Here is a 25,373-nt window from a genome sequence, read left to right on the forward strand (position 1 = left end):
TTCAGTCGTCTTTGAGAATATGGGAGGCGTAGTCCGCATAAACTCTGAGAGAGTAGAGCGGCCATTGCCATTCCCGTTCTGCGGCGGGTTGTTCACTAGGACTTGAGCCAGCTGCTGAATGGCGGCATTTTTGGCTTGACGTTCCTCCCGAAGAGCATGAAGGAACTGAGCCATAGTCAAGTTCTTGGGAGGAGGTGGCGGAGGAACATTGCCATGCTGCTCGTGGTGATCTCCAGCGTGAGCTTCCCCTTCGGTTCCCTGCGGCTGACCTGAGGAGGCGGTGCCGGGGTTGCTGAAGGTGCTGTTGCGAGTTGCATTCACCATCCTGTCATGGAAACAGACAGGTCAAAAAAAATCCGCCTTGCTTGAAATCACAAGGGTTCGCTCTAGTAAGAGGGGGTCCAAATGTGCTAGTGCGAGTTTTTAAAAACAATGTCTTTAAAACGGAATTTGCATTCATTGAAAACAAGTAACGTAGTCGTATACAGGCTGCCTAAGGTAGAGCGCGGCTTACGTCATACACACCCATAATTTAAAGGATCGGATACATGGATACCCTATGCTCAGGGGTACTCCTAGTTGCCTACGCTGAAATCCTACGCGATGGACTGCTCGGTCTCAAAAGTGGGTTCGGCAGGATCTTCGTCTTCGTCGGTGTCTTCTTCCTTCAATGGAGTGGAAGAAAGAATCCGCACATCACGGCATCTCTTAGGTTAGGCGGCAAAGAGCTCAGTATATTCTTCTGCTATCAGGCGGCGACTCTGAAGAGGGACGGCCCGGATTGGTAGCACACCACCCGTGGTAGCAATACCGGCCCTTCCTTCAGGTGCGCCTTCTTTCTTCATCTTGCGATTCTTCATCTTCTCCGTGTGAAGTAGGCTCTTAACTTGGTGTAGGTCTTGGCGAAGCTTCATTGATTCTTTAACTAGAAGGTGCGTCAGGGTGTCGGATGAGAGACTGAAGTAGGTCTGAAACCTTAATGGCATTCCATCCTCAGACGATGGAGTGAGCATCCAGCTCCCGTCCACTCCTTCCTTAAGAAAAGGTAGGTGACGAGTAGCAGGTTCATTAGCCATCTCGGGGAGGATATCGTGGAGATGTACGAGCGCCTCTCGTGCTGCTGTCTCCACTGCCAGCATCAGTTCTCCCATTTGTGGTCCTTCAAAGAACCAACTAGTCGGGGAGTCATTAGCCTTCACTATCACGTCCACGTGATATTCTTTGGTGTCGGCGTTGACCCAGTGCTCGTGGTAGAGGAAGATGGGCGTGCGGCGTACGTGGCACTTCTCGAGACTATCCACCAGAAGTAGGGGAAATCCCTTTTCCAAAAGCGTCTCAGGTACGGCGACCATCTACAAGGTATAGGAGAGAGAGAGAAAATCAAAAGGTTTTAGGTGCGAGTGTAAGGTTGGTGCATTAATTGTTCCCGGCTAACGGCCATGCTACCTAAGGCTTCCTATAGTCAAGATGGCTCTGATACCAGTTCTGTGGGGACCCCCACTAGTGAGTCGAGATCGCCGTGCCCAGTGATCCCAAGGATCAATGCTCACTGAAGACAGATACTGAATAATAGAGTCTTACATCCAAATACAGAATATTATATCACATGACCGAAGGGTCAGGTTCACAAACAGGGCCTAAGGCCAAATTAAGCGGGTACAGCGTGTAGCGGAAAGTCATAAGGGCTAAGCGGGTGCCCATGCCATCAAGCCTACACCGACAGGTATTCTGACTTGGAAGCGTCCTAGGTCGTCGGTCCGTATCCGAAGACGTACTCGTCGCCAAACGCCGGTCCTTCCTTGTCTGGTCAATAATATAACCAGTGGCAAGCCAATGAGTACTTTTGAGTGTACTCGCAAACATCCCATGATATGAACAATAAAAATGATGGACAATTATCATGCATCTCTAGTATAACTCATCTAGGTGGAATGATCATGGATATGCATTAAGTTAAAGAATTACTCTTGAAGAACAGGTTACAGATATCAACATATCTGCTAAAGGTTGAACCATCCGGGTTCACCCTATATGCCAAGTCACCAGACTTGTCATAACCTCAATATATTAATGAGGGTTAAACCATCCAGGTTTACCCTATATGCCAAGTCACCGGACTTGTCATAACCTCAATGGATTAATAAGGGTTAAACCATCCGGGTACCTATATGCCAAGTCATCGAACTTAGTCATATTATTATGATTATAAAAACACCTTTTTAACACCACACACACACACTTGGTTTATGCGGAAATATCAGGACGTAGTTTAAGCAGGATTACCCAACTTTCCATTACCGTGGACACGACTATTCGAATATTTTACACTCTACAGAGGTAGTACGCTGAACCCACGAGAAATGGGAAACTTCCGTGTCATCCACGACTCGCGGTATATCACATATACCCGAGGTAAGTACCCAATCATCATCTTTCCCCTGACGATACTAGACAAAGAGGTCCACTCAATTGGTACCTAGCCCACATGTTGTACGTCTTACGAGCACCGACTCTGGACAATATCAACCATGCGGGGACCAACGGTGTGCCTGGAACTCATAATAATGGCATAGTCGTCCTAACTGGCACGACCCCATCACGAGAGTGACGACAATCACTCCCGCCACTAGTAATGTGGCTCTTTGCTAGCACCGACCAGAGTAATCAACAAAGCCCCGTCCCATAAAGGGGTATCGTGGTCGTACTGGTAAGGTTGGGACGGTCGGCACATCATAAATCTAATCCCCTTTGCGAAACCATACTCACACAAAAACACCGGTGCATCACTTCACCAAAAGTGATCACCAATTCTTCATCACCCTCGGGCATTAGTGGCACCCGACGGGGTTTTCATAAACTCTTTATTTAACTCATCATCATGCTTGTGATAATATGCTTCTATCTTTACTTGTCAACATGGTATTAGCATGACCCTAAAGGGGTAGGGTCAAGCTCAATGCAATGATCTTACTCTACTAGTCAACATGACAGTAGCATGATCCTCATAAGTGATAGGGTCAATCTCATCATGTTTGTGCCCCGAGGAGCCACATGTATAACATCACTATCATGCAAGTGCTTCGAAGAAGCCTTCGGTACCATCACACCAATGATGAACCGGCACTGTGATCTCATGGAACGAAAAAGTACTTGCTATTCTAGCATGCATCAATGTATATGCTCAAGTCATGGTCAAAGGGCTGCTTGCCTTGGTCAACTAAGTATCCTGGGTCTTCGAGGTCTTCCGCCCCGAATCCTTCGTCACTCGGTAATTCTATCGTCGAGAATAGAATAAATAAGAAATAGCTCACACAAAAACAGATCACAAACCATTTTTAAAAATGTTGCAAGTCTTGGTAAAAACAGAATGTTACTTTGAAAATATCTTCTCTTTGTTTTTACTTAGCAAAGCATTTTTAAGAATTATAAAACAGAAGCAAATTATTGCTTTTAATGCCTTTATATTGCTATAGAACAGATTCTGCTTTTGAAAAATATCAACAATGGCAGAATCAAATACTACTCATTTTTAGAAAAATATCAGTGGAAGAATCATATTTTTCCACTTGATAGTTATTTTTACAAAAATCATTTAGTCTCAGGTTTATAAAAATAAAAGAGAAGGCCAAAGCCTGGCCTGGGAAGCCGGCCGGCCCAGCCAGCCAGCAGGCTGCCAGGCGCGCGCACACCAGGTTTGAACCTAACGTGCGGGCCCCTGGAGTCAGCGGCTGTGGCTGCGCGCGGGGCAGCTCCAGGACGCCGACAGGTGGAGCCCACCTGTCGGGTTCTTCTCCTACCTCTAGCCATAGAGGAGGAAACGAACGCCGGCGAGGCTACCGTCGTCCATGGGCATAACTAAGGGCAGGAATGGATTCGGCATGCCTCCGCCTACCTGTAGGTGGTCGGAACAACGCCGGAGAGGCTAGGAGTCGCCGGCGACGAGGTGGCCGTGGCGGAGGAGTTTCGGGAGGTTCCTGGTGTCGAGGGGGGTGCTCTGGTGGGTCGAGTGTCGCAGGAGCCGGCGTATAACCGGAGATCGACCGGAGGTCCGAGGCGGAGGGGCCTCGGTCGATCTCGAGTACCGGGGCTCTGGGAGCTCGATTGGGTGGCTAGGGGGGGCTAGTGGTTGTGCAGAGGCTGTTGGAGGTGTGCTGAGGTGCCGGGGGGCCTATTTATAGGCTGGCGACGGTGAGCCAAACTCGGTGCGCCGGTGACTCACCATGGCGTGCGTGCGTGCACAGTGAGGGGCTGGCTGCGAAACCACGGTCTCCGAACGTGGTTTAGGACGCTCTGAAGCATCGGCCCCAGAAGGAAAGAGCGTGGGGTCGAGCTTCAGCGTCCGTGCATGCTCGGCCGAGTCGGGTGCGCGCGGGCACGCGTCGCCCGAGCTCTAGCGCGGGGGAGGAGGGTCCCTGGCGGCTGCTTTACACTAAGGGGTTGTCGGGGGAGGTCTTGGACACTTCGGGGGAGGTTGGAACCGGCCGGGAGTGTCGTCCCCTTCTCGGTTGCTCTCTGTAGCGCGTCCAGAGCGCAGTTTTGGCATGCAACGGCATGCTGGCGCGCTCTGGGGCACTTCAGACGTGTCCCTCATGTCCTGGGTGTTGCTGGGAGTGTATCTAGCCGTTGTGTGCTAGTGAGAGCACTGGCTGGTCAAGGGGGACATGGTTTACTAGTGCTGCCAGTCCTGATCAGTGGCACAAATTGGAGTTTTTGTCACTTGTGCTTTGAACTAGGGAGGGGCCAATTGACTGGGTGTTTAGGTGGGTCTGTGGCACTAATACAACAAGTTTGAGGCCTTGACATGGGGTAAAACAGTGGCTAGGTGGGTTTTTACCTTGCTGCCAGAAGGTGTTCGACAGTGGTTTGGGGTGCTTCCACTCTACCACTGGAATTGCCACTTAACAGGTTTGGTCTTGGGGTTAAAGTAGAGGCTTCCACCAAATTTGAGCTCCATTGCACAACTTTAGCTTTGTAAACTTGAAAATGCATGGTAGTGGCTAGATCTGTCTTCTCCAAAAGGAGTGTGACTAAACAGAGTCTAGCAAATCTCATTTTTGGTGTGGAGTCCTCTTTTGAGGTGCAAAACTCCCCTGCAAAGTTTCAGCCCTGTTGGACAAACTTTGCTATGTAGAGTTGTTCCAACTCTATTCTAGACAGAGAGGGTTTTAGGCTCATTTGGTGACCTTCCCCACCTTGGATCAAGGTGAGAGTTTATGTGGGCACCAAATATGGCTTGGGGAGGCTCCTGTAATTTAATGGGATTTTATTGAGAATATTTCCTTTGGAAATATCTCAAAAGGTTAAAACAAACAGAAATGATTTTCAGGGTTTTTCTCAAATAATAATAATATAAATAGGGTTGAAAATGTTATGTATGGAAAATATATGTCCTACTGAGTTTCCATGAATTTACTCAGAATTTTCTAAGGCGGAGAAGTATTTTTCCTTGTGGGAATATCCTTTCTGGCCTTAGAAACATACATGTATTTAAAATAGAAAAATAATGTTTTAAATCTTTAAATAATGTTTATGGCAAAACATAATAGTATTTGAGTTCAGATCACCAACTTTGGTTGAGAGGGCTACTAAGTATCATGAACTAGTAGTGTAACCCAAGCAAGGTAAAGGTGATCTCATGTTAAAGAAAGGAGTTTTGGAAATTCATTTTTAATTAAATAAATAATTAGCCATGGGTTTGGTTCAACAAGAAAACAAGCACACATTCATACAAGGCATTCATAGCATTCACAACATCATTGGAAAAAGTTTTAACAAGCCCTGATTTTTGCAACTCAAAACATTGGTAGTGAAAAGCAGGGCGTGACAGAGAATGATCTGCAAAAATTAGAGAGGATTGAATTCACTGAAGAGAAGCACACCGGTTGGAAAAGAATTGATATGACAACTCTGGTAGACAAGAATTGATATGAAAATTTGGACGAACAAAAGAATTTGCATTCCCACATAAAAATATGAGAACACCACTTAGGAAAGATCTGAAATCACCACTTGACATCGAAGCAACTTGACCTACCATATTCAGCAAAAACAAGGGATTAGGCTTATGAAACAAGCTAGAACAAACTCATGAGAAAGATTTCGTCCGATATTTTCGTGGACAGGAATCCACTAGATGTCGAACCCCAACCTAACATCATGCATTTGTTGGAAGATTGTCCTATAAGCAACTACTTGAATTCCCACCTAAGAATTCCCGAAATAACTAGTCATGCAATCTGGTACACGGATACAAGGAGTAATATCACACAACTCCTATACTAACCCGTCACCTGTATCACATCCGTCAACACACAACCAGAATCTCGGACCTTCATCTACAACAGACACTCGTGATCACAACGATACAAAGTATGGCAGTACTCCCGAACAATCTGCACCAGTACCAGGGACATCGGGGTTATCTCGCCGCTACTAGTATTGAAGCAATTACGAACATCATTCGTTCTGAGATACTAAGAAATCTGAATGATAACGATGTGCTCAAGAATCCCCTGGAGCTCAACTCCCGTGAAACTCAAAGCAGATAGGAGGCACCAAGACAGACCTCCGTCACATCGGCATCATATAGATTCCAAAAATATCCGCGTGATCCTAATTTTTTTTGAGTGAGAAGAGGAGTAGAATTAAAATATTATGTCAAGATTCCTCACCAGAGCATAGAAGAGGAGAAAAAAGAATCCTACTCTCCGATATATAACTAGACTCAAAGCAGTTTTTCACTAGACTCGACTCGACCAAGTTCGATCAATCAAGGGGCTCCTAGGTCGGTACTGCTCTGATACCAACTTGTCACGCCCAAGATGCGACCCTATCCTCAATTTGGCATGAGGGCCTCGTCAGGGATAGAAGCGCATCTCGTCGTGTCGCAAGAATGGATATCGTTACAAGTACATGTACTGAAAAGAAGAGATATATATAGAATTGGCTTACACTCGCCAGAAGCTACATCAGAGTCACATCAGTACATTACATAATCATCAAGAGTAAGAGCAGGGTCCGACTACGGACGAAAACAAACGAGAAAAAAATAAGAACGACGTCCATCCTTGCTATCCCAGGCTGCCGACCTGGAACCCATCCTAGATCGATGAAGCAGAAGAAGAAGCAACTCCAAATGAACAATCAACGCGCTCGCGTCAAGTAACCTTTAGCTGTACCTGCAACTGGTGTTGTAGTAATCTGTAAGCCACAGGGGACTCAGCAATCTCATTTCCAAAGGTATCAAGACTAGCAAAGCTTAATAGGTGAGGCAAGGTTACGTGGTGAGGTTGCAGCAGCGGCTAAGCATATATTTATGGTGGCTAACTTACGAGTACAAGAAAATAAGAGAGGGAAGATCTACGCATAACGGACGTGAACTACTGGTGATCAAATGAATGATCCTGAACACCTACCTACGTTAGACATAAGCCCACCGTGTCCTCGATCGGAGAAAGAAATCACGAAAGAGACAGTCACGGTTACGCACATAGTTGGCATATTTTAATTAAGTTAACTTCGAGTTATCTAGAACCAGTGTTAAACAAAGTTTCCACGTTGCCACATAACCGCGGGCACGGCTTTCCGAAAAGATTTAACCCTGTAGGAGTGCTCCAACTAGTCCATCACAAATTACCACAAGCCGCATAGAAATTCTCAATCACGAAGCTCGCGATCTCGTCGGATTCCCTAGTGGAAAACCTCAACTCTGAGATTACCCAAAGCATCACCGGAATCCCGATGCACAAGATATCTCGTCAAAGGTAAAACTAATCCAGCAAGGCCGCCCGGCGTGTCGACAATCCCGATAGGAGCCGCGTATCTCGTTCTCAGGACACGACGGATGAGCGACGCGTACGAGTGCCAAACCTCGAGTTTCCTCGCGGTGGCCCCGCACAGTGCACTGTTTTGGACTAGCACCATCAGCACTGGCCCTACCTGTATTATGTAGAATTACTCCTCGGGTAGCGCTAACTCCCTATGCATTTCAATTTAACAGAATTATTATGTTGGGCAAAATAGTACCAATGTTGGGCCTTGCCAGTCCAGCTTTAATCTAAAACGAATTATCAAGGGGATCCCCATAACAACCCCGATCGTGTTAGGAGCACTCAATTATGGTGCATAACACCGGTAGCCGAAACTAAGGGGGCAAAGGTGGAACAAAACACCAGGCTAGAAAGGCCGAGCCTTCCACTTTTTACCAAGTATATAGGTGCATTAAATTAAATAGCATTTAATATGGTGATATAACAAGAAACCCATGCTTTCACATGGAAGCATCTGCACCTGCAACTAGCAACGCTAACAACAAGGTTAAGCAAGCGGTAACATAGCCAATCAGTGGTTTGCTAGGTCGTACAGGTTGAAGGTGATCATGGCATTGTTGAGAGGCTGATATTTAACATGTGGTAGGCAACGAGACATAATCGATAGAAGCGATGAAACTAGCATGGCAATGATAGTAATGGTAAATGGTCATCTTGCCTGAGATCCCGCTTGGAAGAAGAATGACTCCGTGAAGCAGACGAACCGACGTAGTCGAACGGGTCCTCACAATCCGGCACGCTGCGGAACTCTATCGAGACGAAGCAACCTGGAAACCCAAATCAACAGACGGAATTCACCACACGATGCACAACACATATGATGCATGAGTAGCTGAATGCAAGCAAGTCACGACATGACAATTCACACAAACAAACACTACACCTTAAGTGAAGTTCAATATGCAACGAGTTGCATATTGACGAAACTTCACGCTTATTTATTTAGTTCTACCCCGATTAGGTGCACGACAATATTAAATGTGGTTAAACATGGCAAGAGGTGAACCGCAAGTAATCTACCGATCTAGGCATTTTAAATGAGGTCGGAAATGACATATAGCACCTCCGAACGACCTCACATGTTAATTTACAATTCTGTCCAGATCTGAACTAATGCATTTAATTAGTTGTCAAACAGAAAAACAAATAGGTTCACGTGATTCTACGCGTCATTTCAAGCAATTTACACATATAGATCATCTCCAACGGAGCCACAGTTCAAAAGATACAAGCACCGCAAGATATGATGGCATGAATGCAATATGGGTGCAACGACGGTCACGAGCACTTCAAAAAATACAACCAGCAAGAGAAAATGAAACTACACGAGATTCTAAGCAAGTTTCATGTAGGTCACGATCAAATCGGAACTACGGTTCAACAACTACGAGCAAAACAAGAAATCGCTACAATCTGCCAAAATCAGCCACATAGCATTTTCTACGCCCCACAACTACGAGCTACACAACTCCGATATGCTCAAGCAAGGCATGGCACGGAATAGGGCAAGAAGCAATACTACAAACAACTAACAACAACTAGCAGGGCAGCAAGGAACACTAGGAAAAGAAGTCACAAAATGGCTTCCCACACACTATATCAGACTTACTGAAAATAGCAATTTTTGAAGCTACAGTTTTCGATCTGAAGGCATATTGACAGCAGCAAAACCATAAGCTACAGGACTCCAAATGGCATGAAAATTTACAGCATGCTAGGGAAACACAAGGGCTACAACTAACTCCATTGCACCAACCTCAAAATAGGTACAGAACAAAAGACATAAGCAAGACAAGACAGCAACAAAATATTACAGATTCCAGACTTAGAAATATTTCAGCTCCTCCAAATCAGCACTATTTCTAGCAACTTGAGGGCTATCAAACCCCACCTAAACATGCATTTCTATTGCAACCAAAAATACCAGGGGATAGACAAAACATCCAAGATCAACTCTCTAGTTGACAACTCCTTCAAACGAAGCACGGAATAAATCCTACGAATTAAACAAAAGGGCATCACGGCAAAATATCTCGCGAACTAACTTTCTCTACTGCTAAAACTAATTGCACAGAAAAATCACATGGATTTTTCTACCCCGAGAACATATAAAATATGTGGGGTTGCACAACAAAATAACACCACACGAAAATGCGAGAAAATAACCTATACACGGGAAAATAAACTACCAGCAATCCCTACACGTAAAAATACCACTGACCGCTCTAAAATACATGGAAAATAGGTTCCTAATACATGGGCATTTCTAATACGGCATTTGGGCTATTCGAACACGCGCGGAAAAATAACACGGGACCAAGACAATATAAACATCACACATATCTAGGCATTCGGCATGCAAAACTACATCAAACAAAAATGCAAGTTGTAAATTCGTAATCTACGCGAAATTCTACACGAGTTACATATATAAAACGCTCCGATCCGATATACGGATAAATATCTACGGACGTTTAAAATCTGACGTATTTCCTGAAATAAATAACACCGTATTCCTAAAAAAAAAGCTAACGGGCCTAACTCGTGGGTGCATGATATCTATATGGCGCCTAGGCACAGGTAGGGCGTGGGGGAAGCTCACCTGAGGCCATACGAGCCGGAGGAGGCAGCTGGGCCACGGGAGAGGCCGAGACGAGCATGCCTGGGGCGGAGTGGGCCGAGGCACGCGGCGATGCGGGAGGCCCACACGAGCGAGCCGCTCCTCCCGATCCAGATCGGGATCGAGGGGAGCTCGTCGGCATCGGCTCCAGCGGCCGGCGGGCCTGGAGGATGCGACGACAGCGGAGGGATCGAGGCGAGGCCAGCCGGACTGGTAGCTCAAGGACCGACGGGTCCGTTCCCGGCGCTGGAAGGGCCGACGGCGATCCCGACGACGACGGGGAAGGCGCGAGGCAACGACGGCTGCTGCTGCGGCTGCCGACGACGGCGACGCATGCCCGTGACGGCAGGAACCGAGGGGGCGGCGGCGGAGCAAGGGCGGCGGCGGCCTACCGGCGGCGGGGCACGGGTGGAGCTTGGGGTGGCGCGTGTCCGGCGACGGGAGGCGGCCGGCGCGCGGCACCAGGAGCGCGGGGGCACTGGCAGATGCTCGCAGCGGCTGATTCGGGCCCGGATGGGCTCGGGCGGGCTCCAATCGGGCTCCGCGGGCCGGCGGCTCCTGGTGGGTGGAGAGAGGAGGTGGGAGTGGCTGTGGGAGACTAGGGTTAGCACGGGTTTCGAGGAGGAGTTGGGTTGGTGTCTAAAACAAGCATGGGGGGTCTATATATAGACAAACGTGGGGGAGGGGGGGGGGGTAGGTTACCCAAAATCGCGTTCCGGATCCAACCACGGGGTCGGATTCGAATGTTTCCGCACGCAGGAACGGGTTAAGTGGCCGTGTAGAGTGGATCGGAGACGAGAGGGAAAACGGGCGGCGCGGCAACGATTTTTAAAACACCTACACAGGTCCGACGGTTGCCGCTACGGTCGACCTTTCGGGTACCAGACTTCTAAAACAGGGTTTCAACTATAACTAATCACGATCCCAAGCCAAGTTTCACCTTGATCAGAGAAAGTTTTCAACACACTTCTAAAACAGGGTTTTGACGCTGCTGCGGGCGTGTCGGTGTGCGATCGGGCTCAGAACGGACAACAACGTGAACCAGCAACTAACAACGGATGCAAGTTTTGAAAACTGGCGGCAACGGAGATGCCGTTGCAATGCAAATGATGCGATGATGATGCGACAAAAGAAAATAGATACACGACGAAAACGGAATAGAAGGGGAAGCTTCTGGAACGTCGGCATCGGGCTGTCACAGTGTGGGAGCCACCATGGGTATCCAGACCCCTTTGACGGTTATTGTCCGGAGAGCGTCTCAGTCATGTCTGCATGCTTCCCCAACCCATAGGGTCTACACACTTAAGGTTCGATGATGCTAGGGTTATAGGGACATGCTATATGAGGTTACCGAAAGTTGTTCGGAGTCCCGGATGAGATCCCGGACGTCACGAGGAGCTCCGGAATGGTCTGGAGGTAAAGTTTGATATATAGGATGGATGGTTTTGGACACCGGAAATGTTTCGGGCGTCAGCGGTAGCGTACCGGGACCATCGGAAATGGTCCCGGGGGTCCACCGGGAGGGGCCACCAGCCCCAAGAGGTAGCATGGGCCAAAAGGTGGAGGGCTACGAGCCCAAAGTGGGCTGGTGCGCCTCCCACAAAGGGGCCCAAGGCGCAGGAGGTGAAGAGGGGGGGGGGGAAACCCTAAGCGCTGGTGGGCCTAAGGCCCACCTAGGGGTGCGCCACCCCTCCCCCTGCCCTGGCCACCGCATCTCCCATCTGGGGGGCTGCCGCACCACCTAGGGTGGGAACCCTAGGGGTGGCACCCCCTCCCCTCGTCCTATATATACCTAGGGGTTTGGGGCTGTTTGACACGCGGTTTCTTCTCTCCCTCGGCAGCCCTGCTCCCCTCCTTCCTCCTTCTCCCACGGTGCTTGGCGAAGCCCTACCGGGAGACCCCGTCTCTCCATCTACACCATGCCGTCGTGCTGCCGGAGATCTTCCCCAACCTCTCCCTCCTCCATGCTGGATCAAGGTGCGGGAGACGTCACCGGGCTGCACGTGTGTTGAACTTGGAGGCGTCGTGGTTCGGCACTAGATCGGAATCACACCGCAATCTGAATCTCCGCGAGTACGACTCCATCAACCGCGTTCTAGCATCGCTTCCGCTTAGCGATCTTCAAAGGTATGAAGATGCACTCACCCCTCTCTCGTTGCTGGTCTCTCCATAGGAAGATCTGAATATGGCGTAGGAAAATTTTGAATTTATGCTACGTTTCCCAACAGTGGCATCCGAGCCAGGTTTTCTATGCGTAGATTCTATGCACGAGTAGAACACAAAAGATTGTGGGTGATGATTTGTCAATTGCTTGCCTCTACTAGTCTTATTCTTTTCCGGCGGTATTGTGGGATGAAGCGGCCCGGGCCGACCTTACACGCACGCTTACGTGAGACTGGTTCCACCGACAGACATGCACACCGTGCATAAAGGTGGCTAGCGGGTGTTTGTCTCTCCCACTCTTGTCGGATTGGATTTGATGAAAAGGGTCCTTATGAAGGGTAAATAGCTTTGGCATATCATCGTTGTGGCTGTCACGTAGGTAAGAAGGCGTTCTTGCTAGAAAGCCAAATCAGCCACGTAAAACTTGCAACAACAATTAGAGGAGTCTAACTTGTTTTTGCAGGGTTTGACATGTGATGTGATATGGCCAAAGTTGTGATGTTGCATGTATGATGTATGAGATGATCATGTTATTGTAATAGGTTTCACGACTTGCATGTCCATGAGTATGACAACCGGCAGGAGCCATAGGAGTTGTCTTAATTTATTGTATGAGATGCAATGCCATGTGCTTACTACTTTTACTTCATTGCTAACGGTTAGCTATAGTAGTAGTGATAATAGTAGTTGGCGTGACGACTTCACAAAGACACGATGATGGAGATCATGATGATGGAGATCATGGTGTCACGTCGGTGACAATGATGATCATGCGATGCCTAAAGATGGAGATCGAAAGAGCAAAGATGATAATGGCCATATCATGTCACTATATGATTGCATTGTGATGTTTATCATGTTTTTCATATTATTGCTTAGAACGACGGTAGCATAATAAGATGATCCCCCTTAAAAATTTCGAGAACGTATTCCCCTAAGTGTGCACCGTTGCGAAGGATCGTTCTCTCGAAGCACCACGTGATGATAGGGTGTGATAGATTCTAACGTTCGCATACAACGGGTGTAAGCCAGATTTACACACGCGAAACACCTAGGTTGACTCGACGAGCTTAGCATGTACAGACATGACCTCAAATACAAGAGACCAAAAGGTCGAACATGAGTCGTATGGTGGAATACGATCAGCATCAAGTTGCTCACCATGATGACTAGTCCGTCTCACGCGATGATAGGACACGGGTTAGTCAACATGGATCATGTATCACTTAGATGATTAGAGGGATGTCGATTTAAGTGGGAGTTCATACCTAATTTGATTAAATGAACTTAATTGTCATGAACTTAGTCTAAAATTTGTCTTTATAAATATTGTAGATGGCCAACGTCAACCTCAATTTCTACGCATTCCTAGAGAAAAACAAGCTGAAAGATGATGGTAGCAACTATGCGGACTGGGTTCGCAACTTGAAGCTCATCCTTGAAGCAGCTAAAAAGGATTATGTCCTTGATGCACCGCTAGGTGACCCTCCTGCTCCCGCAACAGCCCAGGACATTCTGAACGTCTGGCAAACGCAGAGTGATGACTACTCTCTGGTTAGGTGTGGCATGTTATACAATTTGGAAATGGGGCTGCAAAGGTGTTTTGAGTAACACGATGGATATGAGATGTTCCAAGAGCTGAAACTAGTTTTTCAAGCTCATGCCCGTGTCGAGAGATATGAAGTCTCCCACAAGTTCTTTAGCTGTAAGATGGAGGAGAACAGTCCTGTCAGTGAGCACATACTCAAAATGTCTCGGTTACACGGTCGTCTATCTTCACTTGGAGTCAAACTTCTGGACGATGCTAGAATTGACTGAATCCTCCAGTCTCTCCCACCAAGCTACGAAGGTTTTGTGTTGAACTACAACATGCAAGGGATGGAGAAGACCATTCCCGAGTTGTACTCGATGCTCAAGTCTGCAGAAGTAGAAATCAAGAAAGAGCATCAAGTGTTGATGGTCAACAAGACCACCAGTTTCAAGAAGGGCAATGGTAAGAAGAACTTCAAGAAAGACGACAACGTCGTTGTCGCGCCCGGTAAGCCAGATGTCAGGAAGAAGAAAAAGAATGGACCCAAGCCTGAGACTGAGTGCTTCTATTGCAAGGGAAAAGGTCACTGGAAGCGGAACTGCCCCAAGTACTTAGCGGACAAGAAGGCCGACAACGTTAAAGGTATATGTGATATACATGTTATTGATGTGTACCTTACCAGTGCTCGTAGTAGCTCCTGGGTATTTGATACTGGTGCTGTTGCTCACATTTGCAACTCAAAGCAGGAACTGCGGAATAAGCGGAGACTGGCCAAGGACGAGGTGACGATGCACGTCGGGAATGGCTCCAAGGTCGATGTGATCCCGTCGGCACGCTACCTCTACATCTACCGTCGGGATTAGTTTTAAACCTTAATAATTGTTATTTAGTACCATCTTTGAGCATGAATATTGTATCAGGGTCTTGCTTAATGCGAGACGGCTACTCATTTAAGTCAGAGAATAATGGTTGTTCTATTTATATGAGTGATATGTTTTATGGTCATGCTCCGCTGGTGAATGGCTTATTCTTGATGAATCTCGATCGTGATGTTACACATATTCTTAGTGTGAGTACCAAAAGTTGTAAAGTTGATAATGATAGTCCCACATACTTGTGGCACTGCCGCCTTGGTCATATCGGTGCTAAGCACATGAAGAAGCTCCATACTGATGGATTATTAGAGTCTCTTGACTTTGAATCATTTGACACATGCTAACCGTGCCTCATGGGCAAGATGACTAAGACTCCATTCTCAGGAATAATGGAGTGAGCGATCGACTTATTGGAAATAATGCATACTGATGTGTGTGGTCCAATGAACGTTGAAGCTCGCGGTGGCTACCGTTATATCTCACTCTCACCGATGATTTGAGTAGGTATGGGTATATCTACTTGATGAAGCACAAATCTGAGACATTTGAAAATTTCAAGGAATTTCAGAGTGAGGTTGAGAATCAACGTGACAGAAATATTAAGTGTCTATGATCTGATCCTGGAGGAGAATATTTGAGTCACGAGTTTGGAACACACCTAAGGAAGTGTGGAATCGTTACACAACTGACGCCGCCTGGCACACCGCAACTCAACGGAGTGTCTGAACGTCGTAATCACACTTTATTAGATATGGTATGATCTATGATGTCTCTTACCAACTTACCGCTATCATTTTGGGGATACGCATTAGAAACTGCAGCATTCACTTTAAATAGGGCACCGTCAAAATCCGCTGAGATGACACCGTATGAACCGAGGTTTGGCAAGAAACCTAAGTTGTCGTTTCTTAAAGTTTGGGGCTGCGATGCTTATGTGAAGAAACTTCAACCACAGAAGCTCGAACCCAAATCGGAGAAATGCGTATTCATAGGATACCATAAGGAAACTATTGGGTATACCTTCTATCTTAGATCCGAAGGTAAAACCTTTGTTGCCAAGAACGGTCCTTTCTAGAGAAAGAGTTTCTATTGAAAGAAGTAAGTGGGAGGAAAGTAGAACTTGATGACGCGATTACACCCCCTCTCTAACCGGAAAGTACCACAATGCGGGAAATTGTTCCTGTGGCGCCTACGCCAACTGAAGAGGAAGTTAATGATGATGATCATGAATCTTCGGATCAAGTTGCTACTGAACTGCGAAGGTCCACAAGGGTACGCTCCGCACCAGAGTGGTACGACAACCCTGTGATGGAAATCATGTTGTTAGACAACGGTGAACCTTCGAACTATGAAGAAGAAATGGCGGGCCCGGATTCCAACAAATGGCTTGAGGCTATGAAATCCGAGATAGGATCCATGTATGAGAACAAAGTATGGACTTTGGTGGACTTGCCCGATGATCAGCGAGCCATAGAAAATAAATGGATCTTCAAGAAGAAGACTGATGCAAATGGTAATGTGACCGTTTATAAAGCTCGACTTGTCACAAAGGGTTTTTGAAAAATTCAAGGAGTTGACTACGAAGAGACTTTCTCTCCCGTAGCGAAGTTGAAGTCAGTCCGAATCATGTTAGCAATTGCCGCCTTTTATGATTATGAAATTTGGCAAATGGACGTCAAAACAGCGTTCCTTCACGGGAATCTTAAGGAAGAGTCGTATATGATGCAACCAGAAGGTTTTGTCGACCCTAAGGGTGTTAACAAATGAGGTGATTAAAGCGTTTGGGTTCATACAGGTTTATGGAGAAGCCTGTCTGTACAACAAAGTGAGTGGGAGCTCTGTAGCTTTCCTCATATTGTATGTGGATGACATATTATTGATGGGGAATAATATAGAGATGTTGGAGAGCATAAAGGCCTATTTGAACAAGAGTTTTTCATTGAAGGACCTTGGAGAAGCTGCATACATATTAGGCATCAAGATCTATAAAGATAGATCAAAATGCCTCATAGGTCTTTCGCAAAGTACATATCTTGACAAGATATTGAAGAAGTTCAATATGGAAAACTCAAAGAAGGGGTTCTTGCCAGTTTTGCAAGGTATGAGATTGAGTAAGACTCAGTCACCGACCACGGCAGCAGATAGAGAGAAGATGAGTACTGTCCCCTATGCTTCAGCCGTAGGCTCTCAAATGTATGCCATGTTGTGTACCAGACCTGATATAAACCTTGCCATAAGTTTGGTAGGGAGTTACCAAAGTAATCCCGGTATGGAACACTCGACAACGGTCAAGAATATCCTTAAGTACCTAAAGAGGACTAAGGAGATGTTTCTTGTTTATGGAGGTGACGAAGAGCTTGTCGTAAAGGGTTACGTCGATGCTAGCTTTGACACCGATCCAGATGACTCTAAGTCATAGACCGGATACGTGTATGTTTTGAATGGTGGGGCAGTGAGCTGGTGCAGCAGCAAGCAAGAAGTCGTGGCAGCACCTACATGTGAAGCGGAGTACATAGCTACTTCAGAAGCGACTCATGAAGGAATTTGTATGAAGGAGCTCATCACCGACCTTGGAGTGGTTCCAAGCGTGTCGGGTCCAATGACACTCTTCTGTGATAACACTGGGGCCATTGCCATAGCCAAGGAGCCCAGGTTTCACTGAAAGACCAAGCACATCAAAAGCCGCTACAACTCCATCCAGGACCATGTCCAGTGTGGAATAATAGATATTTGTAAAGTACAGACGGGTCTGAATGTTGCAGACCCATTGACTAAACCTCTTCCTCGAGCAAAACATGATCAACACCATAATGTTATGGGTGTTCGGTACATCACAATGTAACTATATTATTGACTCTAGTGCAAGTGGGAGACTGTTGGAAATATGCCCTAGAGGCAATAATAAAATGGTTATTATCATATTTCCTTGTTCATGATAATCGTCTATTGTTCATGCTATAATTGTATTAACAGGAAATAGTAATACATGTGTGAATAAATAGATCACAATGTGTCCCTAGCAAGCCTCTAGTTGGCTAGCTCGTTGATCAATAGATGATCATGGTTTCCTGATCATGGGCATTAGATGTCATTGATAACGGGATCACATCATTGGGAGAATGATGTGATGGACAAAACCAAATCCTGAGCATAGCACTAGATCGTATTGTTCGTATGCTAAAGCTTTTCTAATGTCAAGTGTCTTTTCCTTCGACCGTGAGATTGTGCAACTCCCGGATACTGTAGGAGTGCTTTGGGTGTATCAAACGTCACAACGTAACTGGGTGACTATAAAGGTGCACTACGGGTACCTCCGAAAGTATCTGTTGGGTTGGTACGAATCGAGATCGGGAATTGTCACTCCGTGTGACAGAGAGGTATCTCTGGGCCCACTCGATAGAACATCATCATGAGCTCAATGTGATTAAGAAGTTAGTCACAGGATGACGTGCTACGGAACGAGTAAAGAGACTTACTGGTAACGAGATTGAACAAGGTATAGGTATACCGACGATCGAATCTCGGGCAAGTTCTATCCCAACACACAAAGGGAATTGTATACGGGATTGATTGAATCCTTGACATCGTGGTTCATCCGATGAGATCATCGTGGAACGTGTGGGAGCCACCATGGGTATCCAGAGCCTGCTGATGGTTATAGGCCGGAGAGCGTCTCGGTCATGTCTGCATGCTTCCCGAACCCGTAGGGTCTACACACTTAAGGTTCGATGACGCTAGGGTTATAGGGAAATGTTATACGTGGTTACCGAAAGTTGTTCGGAGTCCCGAATGAGATCCCGGACGTCACAACGAGCTCCAGAATGGTGCGGAGGTAGTGTTCCGGGGCCACCGGGACCACCGGAAATTGTCCCGGGGGTCCACTTGGAGGGGCCACCAGCGCTAAGAGGTAGCATGGGCCAAAAGGTGGAGGGCTACCAGCCCAAAGTGGGCTGGTGCACCTCCCACAAAGGGGCCCAAGGCGTAGGAGGTGAAGAGGGGGGGGGGGGGAACCCTAGGCGCTGGTGGGCCTAAGGCCCACCTAGGGGTGCGCCACCCCTCCCCCTGCCCTGGCCACCACACCTCCCATGTGGGGGGGGGGGCTGCCGCACCACCTAGGGTGGGAACCCTAGGGGTGGAACCCCCCTACCCTCCTCCTATATATACCTAGGGGTTTGAGGCTGTTTGACACGCGGTTTCTTCTCTCCCTCGGCGCAGCCCTGCTCCCCTCCTTCCTCCTCCTCCCACGGTGCTTGGTGAAGCCCTGCCGGGAGACCTCATCTCTCCATCGACACCATGCCGTCGTGCTGCCGGAGATCTTCCCCAACCTCTCCCTCCTCCTTGCTGGATCAAGGTGCAGGAGACGTCACCGGGCTGCACGTGTGTTGAACGCGGAGGTGCCGTGGTTCGGCACTAGATCGGAATCACACCGCGATCTGAATCGCCGCGAGTACGACTCCATCAACCGCGTTCTACCAATGCTTCCGCTTAGCAATCTTCAAAGTTATGAAGATGCACTCACCCTCTCTCATTGCTGGTCTCTCCATAGGAAGATCTGAATATGGCGTAGGAAAATTTTGAATTTATGCTACGTTTCCCAACAATCAGGACACAGTGCCACCCAGGGCAGGACTCCGAGGGAGGATGAAGGCCGATGGTATGATGGAAGAATCACAGGTCAGGCAACTTTCGTTGTTGCAACACTGGTCCACCGGAATGGGATCACGAGGTCAGTGCTCCATAGTGTGGGTAAAGTGTGCAACCTCTGTAGAGTGTCAAAATCTATTCGAATAGCCGCGTCCACGGTATTGGATGGCCCGTCCAGACCTCAGTAGGTGGTCAACCATATCAGTGATAATAATGATGGAAGAACTCGTCTTGTGCAAACATCTGATGATGTTAGGTATATGACATGTTAGCCATGGGATGGCTATGAGATGCGTGGTCGGAGGACCACATTAGTTGGATTGGATTTGGATCAGATTCATATTGGATCGTGAGAATATTCGGAGTATAAATTATTTAGTTAATATGCTTTACCTTCGTATTTACTTTAGTAGTTATCTTGCTGGATAATCCTATCATATCATCATATTAAATCCTGCTAGATAGGTAAGCTATGCCATGATAATTAATAACAAGTGCATGCTTGAATGCCATAGATTGCTTTGCTTAGTGTATATGTTAGTTGGTTTGCTTGCGAGTACATTCAAAAGTACTCAACGGCTTTTAACATGGCCAGGTTCACATAAGGATCCGTCGTCCGTCATCGAGGAACCAGAGCATTCGCGGGCTAGAAGAGTAACCTAGTCAGATCCCTGTGGATTGGAGCCGCACCAAGACCATGCTGCCTTAGATAGAGCTTTTCCGCTGCCTTCACCCCTGTAATATCCCATGTAAGACCCTTACATCTATTAATAGAAATGCTGGTGTTCATGATACTTGTTGTAAACGCGCATAGAAGAGTGATTTCCTGGGCTGGTATGTGTGGCGACCGTCTGGCTACAGTGGTAATCAGGCGGGGTGCCACAAGCAATGGTATCATAGTAGCCAAACTGACTATAGGTTACCCTAGACACACTTCACTATCTTGTGTCCAGTAGAAGGCCCAGATGGATTTTAGACATCTTTGCCACCTGTCACGGCTACTATTGATCATAAGACAACCCCATAGGTCTTTGGCTCCATCACACCCCAACTCTCGTGACCCTTGCGCCGGTGTGAAATGTTGCACCCGGCAACAACCCATGAGCCCTGAAACCCCTAGGCAAACCAGATATCATTAACCCTCCTTGCTAGCCATGGCATTTCTCTCCTTACTATAGTTCCCTCTGGGAAACGCTTATAAATTCCATCTTTCCCCGATAACCCTAGGATCGTTGACTAAGCCACTTTGGCTATGGTCCTGTGTCGAGAGCGATGTTCTCTAAGGAAGTAGTAGGAGCTTGACACCAGTGCTACGAGGAGCATGGTGGTTTCGCTTCTAAATTCTTAGAGGTGCATCGAGTGCGCTATATTAGTTATACTAGTGGATCCTTGGCCCTGTGTGTAAGGTCCACAACACTTGAGCTTTATTTTCTTTTTGGTTTTTCGCGGTTCTTGTTTCTTCTGTCGATTCCGTTTTTCCGCTCCGACTGGATCCATCTGCAAGATTTGCCTAGGAAGATCAACATACAACTTGGATAGTACCCAATAATCCAAATTCAGCGAGATTCAATCCAAGCCTATTTCCTAGTATTCAGGATACACTACATGAATCTGATGCTTTGTTGTCTGTCATGGCTGAAGGCAAAGGGGGGAGCCCCGGATGGCAACGGCTTTGCCGTTCGTCAGCGGAAGGCAAACTAGACGGCAAAAAATATCTGGTGAAGAGGTTATTTGCCGTTTGCTTTTGGAAGGCTGACGGCAAAGAATCTTTGCCATGGGGGGCAGACGGCAAATAAAATGGGACGAGAGATCCACAAATGCTCCTGTTAAGTGCTAACGGCAGGTTGCTGGGCCATCCTTTTCTTTGCCGTCTGCCCTCCCCCCTTTGCCGTCTGCCCTCCCCCTTTGCCGTCAGCCATGTTGGAGGCCGACGGCAAAGGGGGGAACCCAGACCCTCTCTCCCTCCACCTTTGCTGCCATCCCCTCCGACCTTTGTCGTCAGCCCCTCCCCCCTTTGCCTTCAGCCGTGTTTGAGGCCGACGGCAAAGGCTCAAAACAGCCCCTGTTTATTTTATTTTCTATTATATCCAGCAATTTTCACAATAATCAGGATATATACATATATTTGACAGAAATAATTTTGTTTCCGTACTCATAACCAAATTAAAATAATTTTAATCCATAATACATACATACTATGCAAGTTGCATCCATGCCAAACCGTATATTACACCGGTTTCATCCATGCGTACAAAGTTTCATATATATCCATATACTACAATAGTTTCAATCCAAGCTTCCGTGAAGCCATGGTAGAATAAACCATATTCAAGCATTCCATCAATACAATCCAATCTTCCCGTGAAGTGAATGTAATCTGCAAAATGGCAAATGAGAAAGTTAGAAGAAGAAGAAAAAGAAGAAGAAGAAGAAGGGGGAGGAGGAGAAGGAGAAGGAGAAGGAAGAGGAGAAGAACAAGAAAAGAAGAAGGAGAAGAAGAAGGAGAAGAAGGAGAAGGAGATTCTCTCCACCTTCTTCTCCTTCTTCTTCCTCCTTCTCCTTCTTCTTCTCTTCTTCTTCTTCCTTCTTTTCATTTTTCCTCTTTCTTCCCCTCTTGTCCTCTTCTTCGGGCTAAATTAGCTAATTATGGCTTTTTAGAGCTAATTATGTCATTTTGGAGGATAATTAGCTAAGTATAGGTCATTTTTTATTAAAGAGACCATTTTTGAGCTAACTAAGCTAATTATGTCATTTAGGTGGAAGCCACGCTAAGTGTAGGCCATTCTAGAGCTAACTTGGGTAAAATATGTCATTTTGGAGCCAATTGTGATTATTAACGCATTTTCGAGCTAAATTGGCTAATTATGTCATTTAGGTGGAAGCCTAGCTAAGTATATAATATTCATGAGCTAACCAAGGTTCTTATGCCATTTTGAGCTTATTATTTCATTTTAGAGCTAAATTAGTCGTTTTAATGAGCTAACCAAGGTTCTTATGATGTTTTTACCTAACTAAGCTAATTATGTCATTTTGTAGGATAATTAGCTAAGTATGTCTTTGTTGGATGAGTTTAAGCTACGTAGAAGAAGAAAGAGAAGAAGCAAGAAGTGAAGAAGAAGCAGAAGAAAAAGAAGAAGAAGGAGGAGGAGGAGGAGGAGAAGGAGAAGGAGAAGGAGGAGGAGGAGAAGAAGAAGAAGAAAAGAAGAAGCAGAAGAAGGAGGAGAAGAAGGAGAAGGAGCTTCTCTCCTCCTTCTTCTCCTTCTTCTTCCTCCTCCTTCTCCTTCTTCTCTTCTTCTTCTTCTTCCTTCTTTTCATTTTTCCTCTATCTTCTCCTCCTGTCCTCTTCTTCGAGCTAAAGTAGCTAATTATGCCTTTTTGGAGCTAATTATGTCATTTTGGAGGATAATTAGGTAAGTATATGTCATTTCTTATTAAATAGGCCATTTTCGAGCTAACTAAGCTAATTATGTCATTTAGGTGGAAGCCAAGTTAAGTATAGGCCTTTCTAGAGCTAACTTGGGTAAAATATGTCATTTTGGAGCCAACTATGATTATTAAGGTATTTTGGAGCTAAATTGCCTAATTATGTCATTTAGGTGCAAGTCAAGCTAAGTATATAATATTCATGACCTAACCAAGGTTCTTATGCCATTTTGAGCTTATTATTTCATTTTGGAGCTAAATTAGTCGTTTTAATGAGCTAACCAAGGTTCTTATGATGTTTTTACCTAACTAAGCTAATTATGTCATTTTTAGGATAATTAGCTAAGTTTGTCTTTGTTAGATGAGTCTAAGCTACGTAGAAGAAGAAAGATAAGAAGCAGGAAGAGAAGAAGAAGGAGAAGAAAAAGAAGAAGAAGGAGGAGGAGGAGGAGGAGAAGGAGAAGGAGAAGGAAGAGGAGAATAAGAAGAAAAGAAGAAGGACAAGAAGAAGGAGAAGAAGGAGATCTAAAAGGTGCTTCTCTCCTCCTTCTCCTTCTTCACCTTCTTCTTCCTCCTTCTCCTTCTCCTTCTTCTTCTCTTCTTCTTCTTTTCTTCTTCTTCTTGCTTCTTTTCATTCTTCCTATATTTTCTCCTCTTGTCCCCTTATTCGAGCTAAAGTAGCTAATTATGCCTTTTTGGAGCTAATTATGTCATTTTGGAGGATAATTAGGTAAGTATATGTTATTTTTTGTTAAATAGGCCATTTTTCGAGCTAACTAAGCTAATTATGTCATTTAGGTGGAACCCAAGCTAAGTATAGGCCATTCTAGAGCTAAGTTGGGTAAACATGTCATTTTGGAGCCAACTATGATTATTAAGGTATTTTCAAGATAAATTGGCTAATTATGTCATTTAAGTGGAAGCCAAGGTAAGTATATAATATTCATGACCTAACCAAGGTTCTTATGCCATTTTGAGCTTATTTATTTCATTTTGGAGCTAAATTAGTCGTTTTAATGAGCTAACCAAGGTTCTTATGATGGTTTTTACCTAACAAGCTAATTATGTCATTTTGTAGGATAATTAGCTAAGTATGTCTTTATTGGATGAGTCTAAGCTATGTAGAAGAAGAAAGAGAAGAAGCAAAAAGAGAAGAATAAGGAGAAGAAGGAGAAGAAGAAGAAGGAGGAGCAGGAGGAGAAGGAGAAGGAGAAGGAGAAGTAGAAGGAAGAGGAGAAGAAGAAGAAAATAAGAAGGAGAAGAAGTAGGAGAATATGGAGGAGGAGAAGGAGATCTAGAAGGAGCTTCTCTCCTCCTTCTTCTCCTTCTTCTCCTTCTTCTTCCTCCTTCTCCTTCTCCTTCTTCTTCTCTTCTTCTTCTCTTCTTCTTCTTCTTCCTTCTTTTCATTTTTCCTCTATCTTCTCCTCTTGTCCTCCTCTTTGAGCTAAAGTAGCTAATTATGCCTTTTTGGAGCTAATTACGTCATTTTGGAGGATAATTAGGTAAGTATATGTCATTTTTCATTAAATAGGCCATTTTCGAGCTAACTAAGCTAATTATGTCATTTAGGTGGAAGCCAAGCTAAGTATAGGCCATTATAGAGCTAACTTGGGTAAAATATGTCATTTTGGAGCCAACTATGATTATTAAGGCATTTTCGAGCTAAATTGGCTAATTATGTCATTTAGGTGGAAGCCAAGCTAAGTATATACTATTCATGAGCTAACCAAGGTTCTTATGCCATTTTGAGCTTATTATTTCACTTTGGAGCTAAATTGGTCGTTTTAATGAGCTAACCAAGGTTCTTATGATGTTTTTACCTAACTAAGCTAATTATGTCATTTTGTAGGATAATTAGCTAAGTATGTCTTTGTTTTATGAGTCTAAGCTACGTAGAAGAAGAAAGAGAAGAAGCAAAAAAGAGAAGAAGAAGGAGAAGAAAAAGAAGAAGAAGGAGGAGGAGGAGGAGGAGGAGAAGGAGAAGGAGAAGGAGAAGGAGACCATTATGGAGCTAACTTGGGTTAAATATGTCATTTTGCAGCTAAGTATGCTTAATAAACCATATTGACCATTATGCGGTTGTTAAGCAAAACGCTAGAAATAACATACCATTATCGTCATCACGGCGGTGAAGCACGGTGGCTCTGGCTTGTTTCACCTGGAGAAGGCTCCACTATAGAAGGGTCGTGCGATGCGTTTCAGGAGATATTCTGCACCAAACATCATTTGCAATGTGTCATTAGCATGATGACACTCTTAAGATCACTGCATTGAAATGAAACTCACCG

This window comes from Hordeum vulgare, chromosome 2H, assembly GCF_904849725.1.
Source record: "Hordeum vulgare subsp. vulgare chromosome 2H, MorexV3_pseudomolecules_assembly, whole genome shotgun sequence".
NCBI classification, from domain to species: Eukaryota; Viridiplantae; Streptophyta; class Magnoliopsida; order Poales; family Poaceae; genus Hordeum; species Hordeum vulgare.